The sequence below is a fragment of the Neomonachus schauinslandi genome, chromosome 11 (assembly GCF_002201575.2).
Source record: "Neomonachus schauinslandi chromosome 11, ASM220157v2, whole genome shotgun sequence".
In the NCBI taxonomy this organism is placed as follows: domain Eukaryota; kingdom Metazoa; phylum Chordata; class Mammalia; order Carnivora; family Phocidae; genus Neomonachus; species Neomonachus schauinslandi.
Window position 1 is genome coordinate 98,981,334 of NC_058413.1, and position 16,476 is coordinate 98,997,809.

Here is a 16,476-nt window from a genome sequence, read left to right on the forward strand (position 1 = left end):
GGTAGTTGAAGACACAGGAGCTCTGTTTTCATGGCGGAAAGAGCCAGTGACAGAGATCCCCTTGGCACAGGGCTTTTAAAAAGCAGAACGTGATAAACAGGTTTGATGGCAGCCTGTGGGAGGCAGGGGGATTGAGCCTTCTACTTCCTTCTTTCTACAATTGACATTTTCTTTTTCTCTCACTTCAAGCTGATAAGAAGGAAACAATATGGAGGGGGCAGGTTTTCTCAACTCATCCTCTCCCCCCTGCACTCAGCAGGGCTCTGATTGGAGATCCTGGGAAAATCAGGCTGCCTCAAACCTCACGGACCCATGTGTGTACCAGGTCCTGTGAGTCCATCCTGGGATCTGTAGACTTCATTAGTCTGGAGGAAGAAACACAAAATCAAGGCAGTAGTTAGTTGGTCCACAGTCAAACATGGGGCCAGGACCCTGCACTGCCATTGTTGCCTTGGGGAAATCCCTGTTCTTAGGGATTTCTTTCACTCTGGTCGGGGAATTGGGCAATTCCATGCTAAACAAACGGAACACGGTATATTTTCAGGAAGTGGGCAGAAAGCTAAGTAGGGTAGTACGTTAGATGTGTTTTCAAGGAATCTCTCTCTAGGAAACGACATTTGAAGAGAAGCCTGAATGAAATAAAAGAACACACTTTAAATTCTTAATGAATCGAAGCCTCTCACCAACATATGGGTTCTTCCTTTTACCCATTCAACTGAAAAAAAATCTGCTCTCCTCCAACTAGCCCAATCCAACTCTTTTTTTTGGTGGGACATGCCCCAATCCAACTCTCTTCCCGAGAAATGGCCTTCCTGTGGTTCTGGGGTTTAAGTCACCTAGAGCTGGGATCTTGTTCCATGGCTTCATCAGTAAATGTCTTCATATAAACCAAGTCTATGGTCCACAACTCCTGCCGCTGAGTTCAACGTTCCTTATAAACTTGTAACCCCCCAGACCGAGGCCCTCCAAAACATCAAGCCAGCTCCTACTCATGTATACAGATGAAGCTGGAGGCCCCTTCCCCTGAGCTTAGTTTCATCATAGGGCCTATGTTATGGGGGAGGGGCTGACATCCCAAAGGTGATCACAGCCATCAAGCCCTCAACCTTGAAACTCACCGCAAGCCCTAACGGCTAGAAATAGGACAGCGGAGCCTCCTAAGACAGCCTCCTTCCCCCCAGAGTCCAGGTAGATGAGGTCATAGTCTCTTCCACTCCCCAAGGACTCATCATTGGGAAGTTCTTCCATGGACTTGACTTCATCCAGTGTCTTTTATTCCTACATCACTCCTTCCATTGCCGTTATGAGCTAGACAGGGAAGGGGCAGGTCTCGATCAGCCAAAAATTTCTCCCCAAACTTCTGCTTCTTCTGTTCGTGGGGAAGAGAACTGAATATGTGCTGGAGGAGAAGAGGAGGGTGGAGGAGGCCCTACCAGCCATGCTTCCTGCAGTGATGGAATTCAGGGCCGGTGGGCATGTCACAGCCAGAAGGATGATGTAGACAGATTGGATAAAACTCAGGAAAGAGCAACACACCAAAAAAAAAAAAAAAAAAAAATGATGAAGAGGCTGGAGGGATTGAATGATGAGGAGAGATTAAAAGAACTAAATACGGACAGACCAGCTAAACGCCGATTAAAAGCAGCGATCAGAACTGTCTGCGGGTATCTGAACACCAGCAGGGAAGAGGGGCTGCGCTAGCAGGTGTGGGGTCAGGAGGGGGGAAGTGATGTGGACTGAGAATAAATGAAGAGAAAGAGTGAGTGGCAAACTGCTGGGTGGAAGAAGAGTCTCTATTAAGGGAAGAGGTGGGGGGGCAGTGAGGAGGATATAAGGGTAGTGGGCATTCCACATACAGGTCTCCCTTTAAACCTTCTAAATTTGTCTCCCCGTGATGTCTGGCAAGCCCCGGGGGGCCAGGGGGCATGTCCCAGGGGACCCTAGGTGTGTCACATGGCTGTGTCCTTATCTAACTTCTAAAACAATAATGGCGAGCCTCCGCAGGCCTGGATCGGGTAGATCAGAGGCCAGGAGTAGGACCTTCAATTGGAGCATCGGGACAATGCAAACACCAGACCATGTGACTGTCCAGCTGACGCTGACCTTTTATGCCCCTTTTTGTTTTCAAAGTAAAATCCTGAACCAGAAATATTCCCCCTTCTGCAGAGAAAGAGGCAGCTGGTCAGCTTGACAGGTGGAAACTGCAGCTTTCTCGTTAATGTGCAGTCCTGAAACAGTGATGTATGGCTGGTGATAGATCATGTTGGGTTTCCGGAGAGCAGGGAAGGCTAGAGCCGGAGCCTAATTCATGATGCATGAACGCATTGATCTTCCTGGCTCTGAAAATACAGCGTAATGAACCCCCGCTAACACATCATTTTTATTCCACTGCACCTCGCTAATATCTAATGATTTCACCTTCTACTGTGATCAAACATAATTGTATGGGAGTTTCAACTTTGTTCTTTGATACGGGAACACCGCTGCCCTGCACTGTTTTGCGCTTTACTATTGGTAGAACAAGTCTGAAACTTATGTATATGAAGATCCTAGAGATGAGCTGCCCTGTGGCCATTTGAGGAGCCCCGTGTGTTCACATGTGTGTACCTATGTGTGTGTGTGTGGTTGTGTGGGTGTAGGTAAGCACAAGAATGTGTTTTATGTGTATGTTGAACCAAAAGCTAATTGAAGGTAGGGAAGTGTTCAGAAGCAGGTGCACTTTCCCTGGGATAGCTAAACCCTTTCCCGCCAACTGGCTCTTGGGGAATGGCAATTGTGTACTTAGAATGGAGATTACCTTGTAAATGTTATTGTTTGCGGATTCCCATCTGCTGATTGAAATCACTATAATAATTTGTTTTGAAGCCCATGAAGCTTCCTGAGGGCCTCCAGCCTTCCTGTCCGTGACAGCATCATAGCCTCTGTGCATCTCGTGTTTCTTGGACAGAGCTTTCATTGCAACACTCCAGTCTCCGTTCTAAAAAGAGCTTCTGGGGGAAAAATAATATTAATTTGATAACTCTAGCCATCTGGCCTGAAGGTGGTGGGTTTCTGATGAAGGAACAGACATCTACAGCCGTTCTGTGGATGAGGTGAGCTCTTTCTTGCCAGTGCTGTACTTGGAGGCCGGGCACCAGGGCGTCAGCCACAGCTGACCCTCACTAGCTGTGTGATCTTGGCTAAATCACTTAACCGGTTACCTAATCTGGATCCCACTTTCCCCCAGACAAAAGGAAATTCCAATGTTTTCCCTTGTCTAAATGCAGGTGGCGGAAGCAGAGGATATTTTACTGTCTTTTACAGCTCAAGGATTTATGGTCCTATGACACCTTAACACCCTCTCTTGCTTCCCTTCATCCTGAGAGCTCTTCTTCCTTATGTCCGTAGAGTCTGCCTTCCTTAGAGACCCTACCCCTCCCACAATGAGAGTTGGATGTGAGCAAATCCTAACCTCACAACTTGGATAAAGAGGGGGATCAGCACTTCTGCTGGCCTTCCCCTCCCCCTCAATCTTGTTTTTAAAAAGAAGAGTGACAAAACAAGAGTGATTTAAGCAGAATGGTTACCCAATTATTTAAATTCTTTAAAGAATCTGCAGCAATATTAAGTTAATGCAAAACTCAGTATTCAAGGTCAAGCTCCCACACAGCTTAATAGGTAAAACTTTGACCCCTGTCCAGGCCTTTGATTTTGGCCTGTGCTCTGTTCCATGGGGAGCTGGTGGAAGGTTAATACATAAAAAGCTAGTATTCCAGAGAAATACAGTCCAGAGCTTGTGATGCGGGTCAGGGTACAGTATCTGACTGCAATCAATATGCACTTAAATGTTTGGATCATCTAAACCTCCACTTGGCACAGGGGATCTCCAGAGAGACCTTCCCTAGGAGCAGAAAAATTACTATTCCAGAGCTGATTGTGGGTCTTCTTGGCCCATTAATGTTTCAAGGGAGATGCTGGTGGAAGGGGCAAGGAAGGTCCCTCTGGGATGGATTGGCTGAAAAGTAAATAGTGTGGGGGGTAGACAGCCTGGACTCTAATTCCAGCCACCACTGCTGAGAAAAAGTTGGCCCAATTCCTAATTATTGTCTCTCACTCCTTGCCTCTGCAATGGGGGTAATTATTCAGATGTGTTCACAAGGTGTGTTGAGACCATTGGATAGAAGGCAGATATCATTGTTTATATTCACACATTTGACAGAGCTAGAGGAGAAAAAGCTTTGAACTTCCAGCTACCCATTGTTCTAGCACCAAAACTGCAGGAGAATGGAAAATGTCATCTATTTATTTTCACCTTTGTACTCCCAAACCCTATTAATTCCCTGACGAGAATTGGGTTCAAGTTCTTTATTTTAGTTTTCAATGAATCACAGACCAGGGCTGGAGTAGAGCTAGAGTCTTTTTATTACTTTGCCAATTTCTTGAGAGACATAAGGAATGGAAAGTGGAAAAGAAGTAGAGAGACCCCAAGAAGCTTGGAATCGGTGACAGAGAAGGGTGGCAGGGATGCAGAGCTAGACTTGGGTGCAGAGGAGGGGAGCCATGCTGGCTCCTGTTTTGGGGGAGCAACAGAAAGAACAGCAAGATGGATCTGGATTGCACATATTACAGATGGATGTCTCTGCGTACATTTCCAAAATGATATCATCATGGGAAGGATCTTTGGTTGGCAGTGAAACTTACGTATGGGCAATGTCTCAGATCAGAACAATGTGGGTGGTGGATGTTTTTGAAGGACGAGGGGTAAGCAAATAGGACAGGTTAGAGAGACAAGGTCTTAAATTGTAAGGCAAACGCTCGGAAGACATAAGGAGAATTTATTGGTCTTGCTCAGAGATTGAATACCAGAACAAGCAATTGAAAGAGCTAGGAAAGTTCCTTCCATGAAAAATTCAAAAGTGTGGTGCCCTTTCCTGAATGGTTTGTGGCTCCTCCCTAGAGACTTGGTGAGGTTCCTTACAGGTCTAGAAGTCGATGACAGCAAGCCCTGGTTTAGCGCATACATCATCGAATTCTTCTAGTAGATGCCTCTTCTCCCATCCATTCATGATTTGGCTTTTTACCATACTTCCACTACCTAAGAGTATTAAATATGTTTTTAAAAAACACTTAAATGTTAGTGCAGAACCTGGGAGAAGGGGGGAGGATATCAAATATGTGAGCAACACTCGGAAGGCATGATGTTTCTGCTAAAGGATTTGACCCCAGTAATCTAATTTGCTTTAAATTTGAAATGATCCCTCATTCCCTTATTATAAGGCTCCATGTCGTTGGCTCATAAAGATTACAATTTCTTTTCTTCCAATTGTAATAAATCCAATTCAAGCACCCTCTTGACTTGAGATTCGTCACAACAACACACAGAGGGCAACGCTCCCCTGATGTGCCTCTGGGGGAGGGCGTGCTTGTCTCTTTTGCCCAGGAGGGATGATGATGCACAGCCATAAAGTGAGTCTCTCTCCCTTCCCCTTCCCCTCCAAACCTCAATATAATCTGTGAAAAGAATACTGTGTCTAAATTATAGCTGATTCCTCATTATCCGGCAGTAAAAAGGTTAGGCGAGCCAGAAAGCCAGACTGACTGCAGCTTCGCATTTTATCTTTCCGCCTGGGAACAGTTCCGTTTCTCAAATCCATTTGAAAACACTTCAGCTCATTCCAGCCAATCCAGGGATTTTAACCTTTTTCTTCCTTTCTTTTCCTTTTTTTTTTTTTTTTTTCCCAAACTGGCAGCTTAGAATTATAACTGACCAACCCATAGCCTGCATATCTGTCTGTCTGTCTATCGATCAGTCATGGGTCTAGTGTCGTACAACAGAACTTGACTTTTGGATAGCATTTGGTATTGATTCTGAGCTAAATTGGATGGATCTTTGAAGGATTTGGTTGTACCATGGAGGGTTTTTTGAGTGATAAATCATCATAGTAATTACAGCACTTGGTATGAACTTAGTCATTGTAAGGCTTCTGGCATCTGAAGGTATTATTTTGCCAACCAGTAACTATCCTGATGTGGATGGGAAATTTGAACTCCTCACTACCATAATTTGTTACATTAATTAGTATGAACCGAAGGAAGCCAGTCATTGTGGTAAGGCCTGAACGTGGGCAGCAAGGCACCAAGAAGCTGGAACTCTAGAAAAAACAGTAGCTCTCACCCAGACAGCACGGTTAAGCCCCCTGGCATAACCATTATTAACAAAGAAGACACATCTCAATGACAGGCTTCTCTGTCATAAACCTTATTACCGGATATAGAAATATCTAGATAATATAGGGATGTGTGTCAGGATACTAGACCACAAAGATTAGGACCAAAATAATAGCACATACTAACTGAAATATAAAATAGTAATTAACATAGCAAAGAATGTATCAGAAAACCTACACCGTGCTGTCTCCCTGGGGCAAAGGGAAGGAAGGGGAAGAACCAGATTTAATGTTGTAGGAGGACTGGGGGAAGGGAAGAGAAGAGATTTAACCCCCTGAGTGGTTCTCAACATTGGCTATGCATCAGCAACATCAGAGGAGTTGTAGAAACATTTTCCTTCCCAGAGACTCCAAGTGAGGAGGTCAGGGGTGGGGTCCAGGGAAAAGCTCTTTCTACCAGAGGCTGTGATGCATATCTAGGATCGAGAACCCCCTCACTAGATCGGGTGTCTCATGAGGAGAACACGGTCTTGCTCATCACTGTGTCTCCAGTGACCAGCCTAGTGCCTGGCTCATGGTAAAGGCACCTATCTGTATCTTAACTGCCGAGCAAATGACAGCCTGGCAAGCGGAATGAATGGGTAGGCACTTAAAGGGTCCACCAGCTGCAGGCTCTGTCCTAGGCTTCTTATCTATAGTATCCCCAATCGCTGAGACTGCTCCCAGGGAGGGAGTCATAATTTCTATTTAAAATTTGGGGTACCAAAGACTCAGGAAAACTAAGTAATTTGTCCAAGTTCATATACCAGACTGCAGGAGGGAGCCTAACCTGTAGTTAGGTATGAAAAGGAGGGCTGGGGGCAGAGAGAAGGTCTGGAACCGTGACCTTTCCAGAATTTCTACAAAGAAGAAATATAGGGATGGCAATATCTGGTTGAGTGGGGTTTGAAGACTCGTCTTGAAATTCTGTTTGCCGTTCAGCACACTGACGTGCCCCTACACGCTTACTTGGGGAACCTGGTGGGGCGTGGGGGATGGAGATTCTGGGAGCTTCTCTCCACACCTCCTATCCCACTCCCAGCGAGCCACTGAGGGAGAGAGTTTGACAGTTCCCAGTAGTACACCCTTCTCTTTAGCGTCACAGGGAAACAGACGATATCCCAGGGCTCTCTTAACTTCCCTCATTTCTCTCTGTCTGCCAGCTAAGGCCTGGAATTTATGTTAATGAAGAAAAGTTTTGATTCCTATAATTAAATATGAAAGACTTGAAGGATAAGTCTGCGTATTACAATGACTGTGTATTACAACTTATTCACACTAAAGTTGATCTACCAATAAGACTAAAGGACGGACAGCAGGCCCTTCCCTATTTTGAGAAGGCAAAGGAGGAGAGAGAACACCTGACATTTGCACTGAGGTGGCATAAAGGAATCTTCATCTTTACAGATTTGCCTAGGAAGAGCCCTATTTACATTCAACCGGGAAGGGACAAATAGAAGCTGTGCTCAGAGGTATTTTTGTCATGGGCAGCTGTGAATACACGCAGCTTTTCTTCAAATGATTTATGAAGGGTTTTTTGTTTGCTTTTAAAATGTGGAATAAAAGGACTCCATTCCCTGAGGCTTCATTAACCGTCCCCAGAGCTGTCTGCAGACTCTGCAATGGGCTGAAATCACTTAAACCAGAATCCACACCTGCAAATCAAGAGGCTCAGTTCTGCCCTCAGCAGGTTGGGGTCCCTGAGCAAGTCCCTTCTTCTTTGAGTGCCTGGGTTGTAGGACCGTGGCACCCATGTTCGTGGACTATCTGTCAAATGTCAGACAGTCCATGAAATGCTTTTCCGGCATTATCTCACTTAACCTTCACAATGACACTGCAAGTCCACACTCATATTTTTCCATTGTAGAGATGAGTCTTAGCTCACTGTGGGTTGCCCGAAGTACCGCAGCCGATAATTGGAAGATTGGATATTTGAACTAAGGCCTGTCCGACCTTAGAGTCCACTGTCTTAGACACACTGTGTTATGCTGCTTCATGGGGAAGTCATGAGGATAAAAAGAAACAATCTGAATGAACATGCTTTGGACAGTTACACATGCATGTTCGTATATATTGTGAAATTATTTATGTACATATCCATTTAACCCTGTCCCATGCAATCTGAACTGATTATGATGTTATTCCATTCTAAAATAGGTATATTAGGGATGCCTGGGTGGCTCAGTCGGTTAAGCGTCTTCCTTCTGCTCGGGTCATGAACCCAGGGTTCTGGGATGGAGTCCTGCGTCAGGTTCCCTGCTCAGTGGGGGTCTGCTTCTCCCTCTTACTCTCCCTCTGTTCTCTCTCTCACAAATAAATAAATAAAATCTTATTAAAAAAAAAGAAATGTGGATGCTAGAGCCCCACCTTGGGCTACTGAATTGGAACCTCTGGGGTGGGGTCCAGTAATCTGTTTTAACAAGCCCTCCCAGTTGATTCTGATGCCTGTTTAAAATTGAGAGCCACTGAGTGCTACTGAGCGAACGTCCAGGCGGGTACACTCTCAAGCAATGATTCTAAAGGCAAAAGACTGTACTCCATTCGTTCACTAAGCTCGTCACTGTCCTATGGAGAACCCTACAGCTAGTCTTCCTGCATTTATTTTGTATTCTGGTTTTAATGACTAAGAAAACATTGTGAATTAACCTTGTGGAAAGAGAGAAGGGGTATTATATTGAGTGTTAAACTAAGACCTTCAAGGAGGATAGAGGTGTGTTAAGAGAAACAGTCCAGGAAACAAGGAATTACAGGAGGGTAGGTATTTTTTTTTATAGTATGGAGGCCATGATAAGAAAGACTGTATCCTGGGATAATTGACCAACACTTCTAGAAAGAGTAGCAGAAAGATCTTGGTCGAAGGTCATGTCATGACATCAGGGATTTGGAGATAGCCAAAGAGCTATTGCAGAGAAACATCTCCATAGGAATGGTGCTAACATACATGTGTGTGCACATCCGTATTATTTGCCATATATTTGGCAATATAACATGGACTTTGGGATTAGACATACTTAGGTCCAAGTTCCTAACTGCTTTCTAAATGATTCCACCACTTTCTAATGGTTGCCTTGGGTAAACTACTTAATATTTCCAACCCACAATTTTCTTATCTGTGGATAAGGAAATGTGGATAAGAATAGTATCTCCCTACGACAGAGAGCATCAGATTCCATACTGCACTTAGCATAAACCCTGGTGTGTATCTGCTAAGTGTTCAATAAATTTGAATTATTATCATTTTTAAGAGACATAGGAGCAATAATAATATTGCTTCCCTAAACTAGGACGGTTCTTAGAAAAGATGAGATTTTAGTTGAGTCCCCAAGGAGAGAAGACCAGTACCTAATAAGATCCCGTAACAGACCCCAGAAGTTTCTACCTGAATTTGTTCATGGTTGATTACTGTCTTCTTTGTGAGAGGACATGCTTTTTAATCATTTCTTTTTCTCCTCATCTGTGGATTGCTAGGCATGGTCCCTCCTCCCCAACCCTTCTCCCAGGCTTCACTTGACCCACGCACGCATCTCCATCTTTCTCCCTTTCAAAAGTTTCCTCTTTGCATTTGATTCTGTTTTGTCTCTCGTCTTTGATCTCCAGCTTTGGTTGTTTCTCATCATTGGTCAGTAGGCTTGAACTAGCTCCTGGTTTTGTTGTTTTGTTGGTTTTGTTGCAGTGTGGAGGATGCTTTCGTTGGCATCTAGATGTGTCTGCTTCAGCAGGAAGCTATCCTCTGAGAGGTGTGGGTTTATTTTTTCCCAGTACGGAAAGCTAGGTGGATTCTACTCGTAGCCCCTTCCCACTTGTTCATTGCCTGCTCTGTGCCATTTGCCAGCTCACTTCTTTGGGGCCCAGCTAAGTCATAGCATAAACCCTAGCCCGTCACATTGCACACTGTAAGTACTGAATGAATGCTTGTGGCATGAATAGGCCATGTAGAAGTTTACATTTTAATAGAAAGGAAAAAGGAGAAGACAGAAGTTGGCCCCTGAAACTGCAAAAGGACTTGGAAAGAGACAGAGAGCCTTTCTCACTATTTTTTCCGATGTCACAGAAGATGACCCAAAGTGAGGAGTATCACAGGGGAAGACAGTGCTGGAGTCAGACACCCTCGTCCAGGACTGATCCTGCTTCTGGTCTCGTGACCAGTATACCGGTTGGGGCTTGTGATCTGACAGCTCCCTGTGCCCGTCCTCCAGGGAGGAAGTGTTGCCATAGGGCACACCCCCCAGGCTGGAGCGGGAAGGCGGCAGCTCTTCAGTCTTCTGCCAGTGGTGCCTGGATAGCTGACATCCCCTCCCACCAGGCTGTGTATTTACCCAACTTCAAAGGCCAGGGCAGCCATCAAAGGAAGGGAGAGGAAACAGAGACAAAATTCACTCTCCCTGTCCCCACAGCGGTCCCTCTTCCCTATTAGAGAGCCGCCTTTGCCAAAATGTTAACTAGCAACACACACTGTCACCATCAGGTATGTGTATTTGCAACAGAAGCTGGGGGCAGTTTTTCAGTCTGGGGCTGAGATAGGTCTCCCTCAGCCAGGTAGGGGCTGAGCCCTTTGGGCCTGGTCCATAGGGTGACTCTCGGACCAAATCACTGTCAGGCTCCACGCGAGAAGGCAACGTGGGTTGTGTTGTGTTGTGTTGTGTTTTAAGCTAAGTCGGGATGTGAGTGTGTGCGTTGGATTAAAACGGAACCTGTGAGGGACGCCTAGGTGGCTCAGTCGGTTAAGCGACTCAGCCTTGGGCTCAGGTCATGATCTCAGGGTGCTGGGATCTTAGCCCTGCATCAAGCTCCCTGCTCAGCGGAGGGTCTGCTTCTCCCTCTCCCTCTGCCCCTAACCCCACTCGTGCTCTCTCTCTCTTTCTCAAATAAATAAAATCTTAAAAAAAATAAAATAAAGTGAAACCTGTGAAACAGACAAAAGGAAAGAAACCTACATGTGCACGCGTGAAAGCTGGTTACATTTCCTATCAGGCTGGCTTAGCCTAGCCCGACACAAGAATGACTGCCAATCAAGGGAACAGAAAGGCCCTGAGAAAATGTGGCATTGTGGAGAGTGTATGAGCTTCAATCAGATAGCTCTGGGAGCGTTACTTAACCTTTCTGAGCTGCAATTTTCTCATCCATATACTAATAATGATACTCAGTCTTCCCAAGAATTAAATGAGATGTCTTAACGTAGAGGAACTGGCCCATGGTAGCATTCAATAAACATTGAGTGTCTGTATTAGTTTCTCGAAGCTGCTGTATCAAATCACCACCGATTTGGCAGCTTAGAATAAAAGAAATGTACTCTCTCACCATATCGGAGGCCAGAAGTCCAAAATCAGGGTCACTGGGCCAAATCAAGGTGTAGGCAAAGGCTGCAGTGCCTCCAGAAGCTCCAGGGAGGGTCTGCTTTTTGCGTCTTCCAGCTTCTGGTGGTTGCTGCTGCTAGTCCTTGGTTTACGATAGCATGGCTCCAATCTTCAAGGCTGACATCTTAAATCTCCCTCTGCTCCATCTTCACATCACTTCCTCTGTGTGTATGTCAAATCCACCTCCAGCACGATCTTGGAACGATAACTGTGATTGCATTTCAGGCCCACTTGGATAATCTCCCATCTCAAGACCCTTACCTTAATCACGTCTGCCAGGCCCACTTTTCCATACAAGGTGAAGGGACTTTCACAAGTTCTGGGGATCAGGACCTGGATATTTGGGGGCGGGCATTAAGCAGCCTACTACAATGTCCTTCAGGCTCTTGAATGGCAGCAAAGAAGTGAGAAAAGAGCAGGAAGGGAGAGGGGACTTTTTCATATGAACTCAAATTATATGCAAATTCAGCCTCCAGTTCTGATTGTTCCCCCCTCAGGTCGGTAGGTCAGAAGAACGGCACCAATATCAACAGGTACACCATGTGGATGTATAAGCGTGGTAATGCTTTCTGAAATTTGGTTGTATTTACAGTCAATTATGGTATATAAAATCTTTTCGTTTTACTCGCATAAGGGACATAACACTGGTTCTTGATGTAACTCTCTGTACAATAAGGGATGATTTAACAGATCTTAATATATTTGCTGGGCTTTCCCCCCTGTCCATATAAGATGCTTCTCATATACTGCCTTGAGCTATTAGTTAACTTTTCACAGATGTTGCCTTTTTTAACTCAATTATAAATGCTTTGAGACAAGAGATCATGTCTTGTACAGCTTTGTATCTTTCACAGTGCCAAATGTAGTATATTGATCAATAAATATTTGCTTGACTGATTAATTTCAAAATACCCAGGAAAGCAATTGTGAAAGAAGATGAAGGCACCATTCAACATCTGAGCTTCATGGAGAGAGATACTAGGAAAAATTATCTTAAACCTTGAGGGAAATATTGATGCTTCTCTCTTATTCCATGTTTCTCAGCTCTGATTAAAACGTGTATACCTTTGTCAAAACGCATTTTTTTTTTTACTGAGGTATAATTGACATACAATATTCTATTAGTTTCAGGTGTACATCCTAGTGATTCGATATTTTTATACATTACAAAATGATCCTCATGATAAGTCTAGTTACCATCTACCACCATACACAGTTATTATCATTTTATTGACTCTATTCCCTATGCTTAGATTGCCTCCCCATGATTGATTTATTTTATAACTGGAAGTTTGTATCACTTAATCCCCTTTATCAATTTCACCTGCCCACTCCCATCCTTCCTCTTTCTGGTAATCAACAGTTTATTTTATTTTATTTTATTTTTAAAGATTTTATTTATTTATTTGAGAGAGAGAGAATGAGAGACAGAGAGCATGAGAAGGAGGAAGGTCAGAGGGAGAAGCAGACTCCCTGCTGAGCAGGGAGCCCGATGCGGGACTCGATCCGGGACTCCAGGATCATGACCTGAGCCGAAGGCAGTCGCTTAACCAACTGAGCCACCCAGGCGCCCTATACACACACACACACACACACACACACACACACACACACACACACACACCCCACATCTTCTTTATCCACATACTTATGTTGCTTCTATATCTTAACTATTACAAATAATGCTGCAATGACTGTAGGGGTGCATGTATCTCTTTGAATTGGTGTTTTCATTTTCTTTGGATAAATACCCAGAAGTGCAATTGCTGGGTCATATGGTAGCTCTGGTTTTACCTTTTTGAAGAACCTCCATACTGTTTTCCAGAGTGGCTGCACCAGCTTGCATTCCCACCAGCAGAGTTCGAGGGCTCCCTTTTCTCCACATCCTTGCCAACATTTGTTATTTTTTGTCTTTTTGGCGATAGCCCTTGTGACAGGTGCGAGGTGGTATCTCATTGTAGTTTTGATTTGTATTTCCCTGATGATGATGATGTTGAGCATCTTGTCATGTGTCTGTTCACCATCTGGATGTCTTCTCTGGAAAAATGTCTACCCAAGTCCTCTGTCCATTTTTTTAAATTGGGTTGTTTGGGTTTGTTTGTTTGTTTGTTAAGTTGTATAAGCTCTTTATATATTTTGTATATTCACCCCTCATTGGTGTATGATTTGCAAATATCTTCTCCCATTCAGTAGGTTGCCTTTTCATTTTATTGATGGTTTCCAAAATGCATTCCGAATGTACCAAAGAAAAATAGTAATAAAGCATTTGAATGCAGATTTTTATCTGTATTATTCCTTTTACCAGTGAAGTAGTTTGACAGTCTGGATCCCCTCAGCAAAAAAAAATTTAAATAATGTCCCCTTAACCTTTTTTAGGATCAAAATAAGTCTAGTTCAAATTTTTTCTGCCACAAGGGCCTTTGTATGATATGCTTATCGGTGGAGAAAAAAAGGAGAGCTTTTAAACAGAGAAAACGTTTTGCATGGAAGGCAAACTAGCACATCTCCTGGCACATAGTTAGCGTCTCCTACTCCCCCTTCGGCCTTTTAACCTTTGTGAACCAACTTAATAGTCAACAGAATGGGCAACTAACCTTCAGAAAAATTATAATTCCTTCAAGAGCAGAGGGTTCAACTAAAACGTGAAGTGTCCAAAAATGATGTATTTTATGGGAATGTTAGAGCCCTAAAAAAAAAAAATTCTGTAAATACCTCAAATAGAAAGATTGTTTAGTAGTGAGTAGGGAGCTACGGTGATAGTCTTCCTCATGTGGCTTCTAGGTTGTTGTCCCTGCATCCTTTCAGGGATTCTGAGCTTTGGGGCCTTTGCAGAAATGCTAGGGAACAAGAGTGCTAAGCTATCCCTAAGGTTGAGTCTTTCCAGGGAGAAGGTGAGTTTTCTTTTTCTTTTTCGTGTTTATTTGCAATGCCTTTCAGAGCAGAGGAGCAATCTTTTGAAAATAATGAGAATATGGAATTGGCCATTGTAACCTGATTCAGCAAACCAGTTCCATTTGGGTGATTTTTTAGCCTGCCTCTGAGAAACAGAAATGGGTAGGATGGAGTCTCCCCAGGCCCCAGATAATTGAGTTGAGCTACTGTTGTGTGCTTGATGTTTGTGCATTAGCTACAGCCCTCTTGCCCTCTGCAAAACAGATCTCTTTTCTCAGTTATTCAAAATAAATAAACCAATGATATAGTTAAAAAACAACAAGAAGGAAACACTAGAAATCACCTCCCCTCTGTTTCCATATGGGAAGCACAGTCTAAACTTCAGTGATTTTAAAGACGGTTTTAGTGAGGGGCGAGAGCCCATCTGTAAGGTTCGGCAAATTAATTTTGAACATTTGAAGATAAAAAGGCTGAGTTCCTAGGAACTGGCTTTAAAAGTCACAATCCATAGCAATCCGAGATAGTCACTGACTAGGAGCTCTTCTGTTTATTCCAAATACCCCTGTATCATTGGTTTTGAAAGTATATGGTTCTCTGTAAAATGCTGCCAGTTGGGAAAAGAATCAGATAATGAGGAAATGCTAGTACCATGATGACATGCCTTTAGGTCCTCAATAGGAGTCCTTCTAAATCAAAAGACTTTTTTATTAGCACATTTGATGAAGGGGGGGGGAAGAAAGAGGAAGGCTTTTTATTTTTTCTTTTTCATCTTCCTAACAAGACACAGATCGAGCAAAAGTCCCTGGAAGAGCCACAGTGCGAACCCAGAGGGTGGAAGAGATAATTTTGTAAATTGTAAATCCGAAATTCTTTTTGCAGTAGATGTTGAACATATGTAACTTACCAGCATAACATGGTTACCCTGAATACAAGTGTGATGGATGCCTTGTAAGTTTGAGACGAGGGGACAGAGTAATGTAAATACCAAGTATGATGTTTCTAAGTCCTCTGGAATGTTAGCGTCCTTGAGAGATCCTTTAGGAGCAGAACGTGGATCCATTGGCATTGCCTGGAGACAAAGGGCTGGACAAATGCCTGGGGGCCTTCCCTCTTCTGGGCTTGTTTCATGCCCAAACAAGAACAGAATCAGATGAAGCGAGTTGGTGGCATCTGATATTAAGATGATCTTGTTACACACAGCTCCTCTTTAGGAGACTAATATGCCAGTGGCCTTACCTCGGAACTGGTAACCTTTCCTAAATTCGAATTGACTTCATGAGATTTTCTCCTCCTCTGCATTAGCAAGAAGAATGTACTCCTTAGGTTGGTTCTATGAACTGAGGAGCCAGGTAATTGACTTCGGTGGGAGGACATGAGTGGATAGCACAGCAGAATAAGATCAATCCCATGGAGTAGCTCTCCAAGAAAAGTAGTAGGCTCTAGGGTCCTGATCTTCAATCTCTCTTCCTCATCCTATTGTGGTAAGCTGCAGCTGTATACTTTCCCCACTGGCAATGCTATTTCTGGGTCAGAGCTGACACAGACAAGAGGAACACTTTAGATGAAAGATAAATAACAATTATTAGAAATCATAAGGGCTTTTTTTTTTTTATAATTGAAGTCATGAACTGTACTAATTGCCTCTGAAACTATATGCTATTTACTGCATTTTATTAACTGCAGCATAGGAGGGTATGTATGCCTGCTCTGTGTATTGGCAACTTGTGGATATATCGAGATTTTTGCATAAATGTGTTATTCATCACAGACCGAGCCACATAAATAAAATATATAGAAAGATATTAGTACTGTAACGAAAGTCTTAGAGAAATAGCTTAGCAAGTGACAATGCTGTCAATGAACATGAAAGACTGAAATTAAGCCTTGCTTTTCTTCAAAACACGATCTCTAAACAAACTGAACTTCAGTTGTTCACAGTCTGGGGACAGGTAGAGGAAGATATTCAAAGCACCACGTGGGGTTTCCGCTAGCTGAGAGAAGGGCATCCTTGGAGAGCTGAAACCACTTTTAAAAGAGGGGTAAAA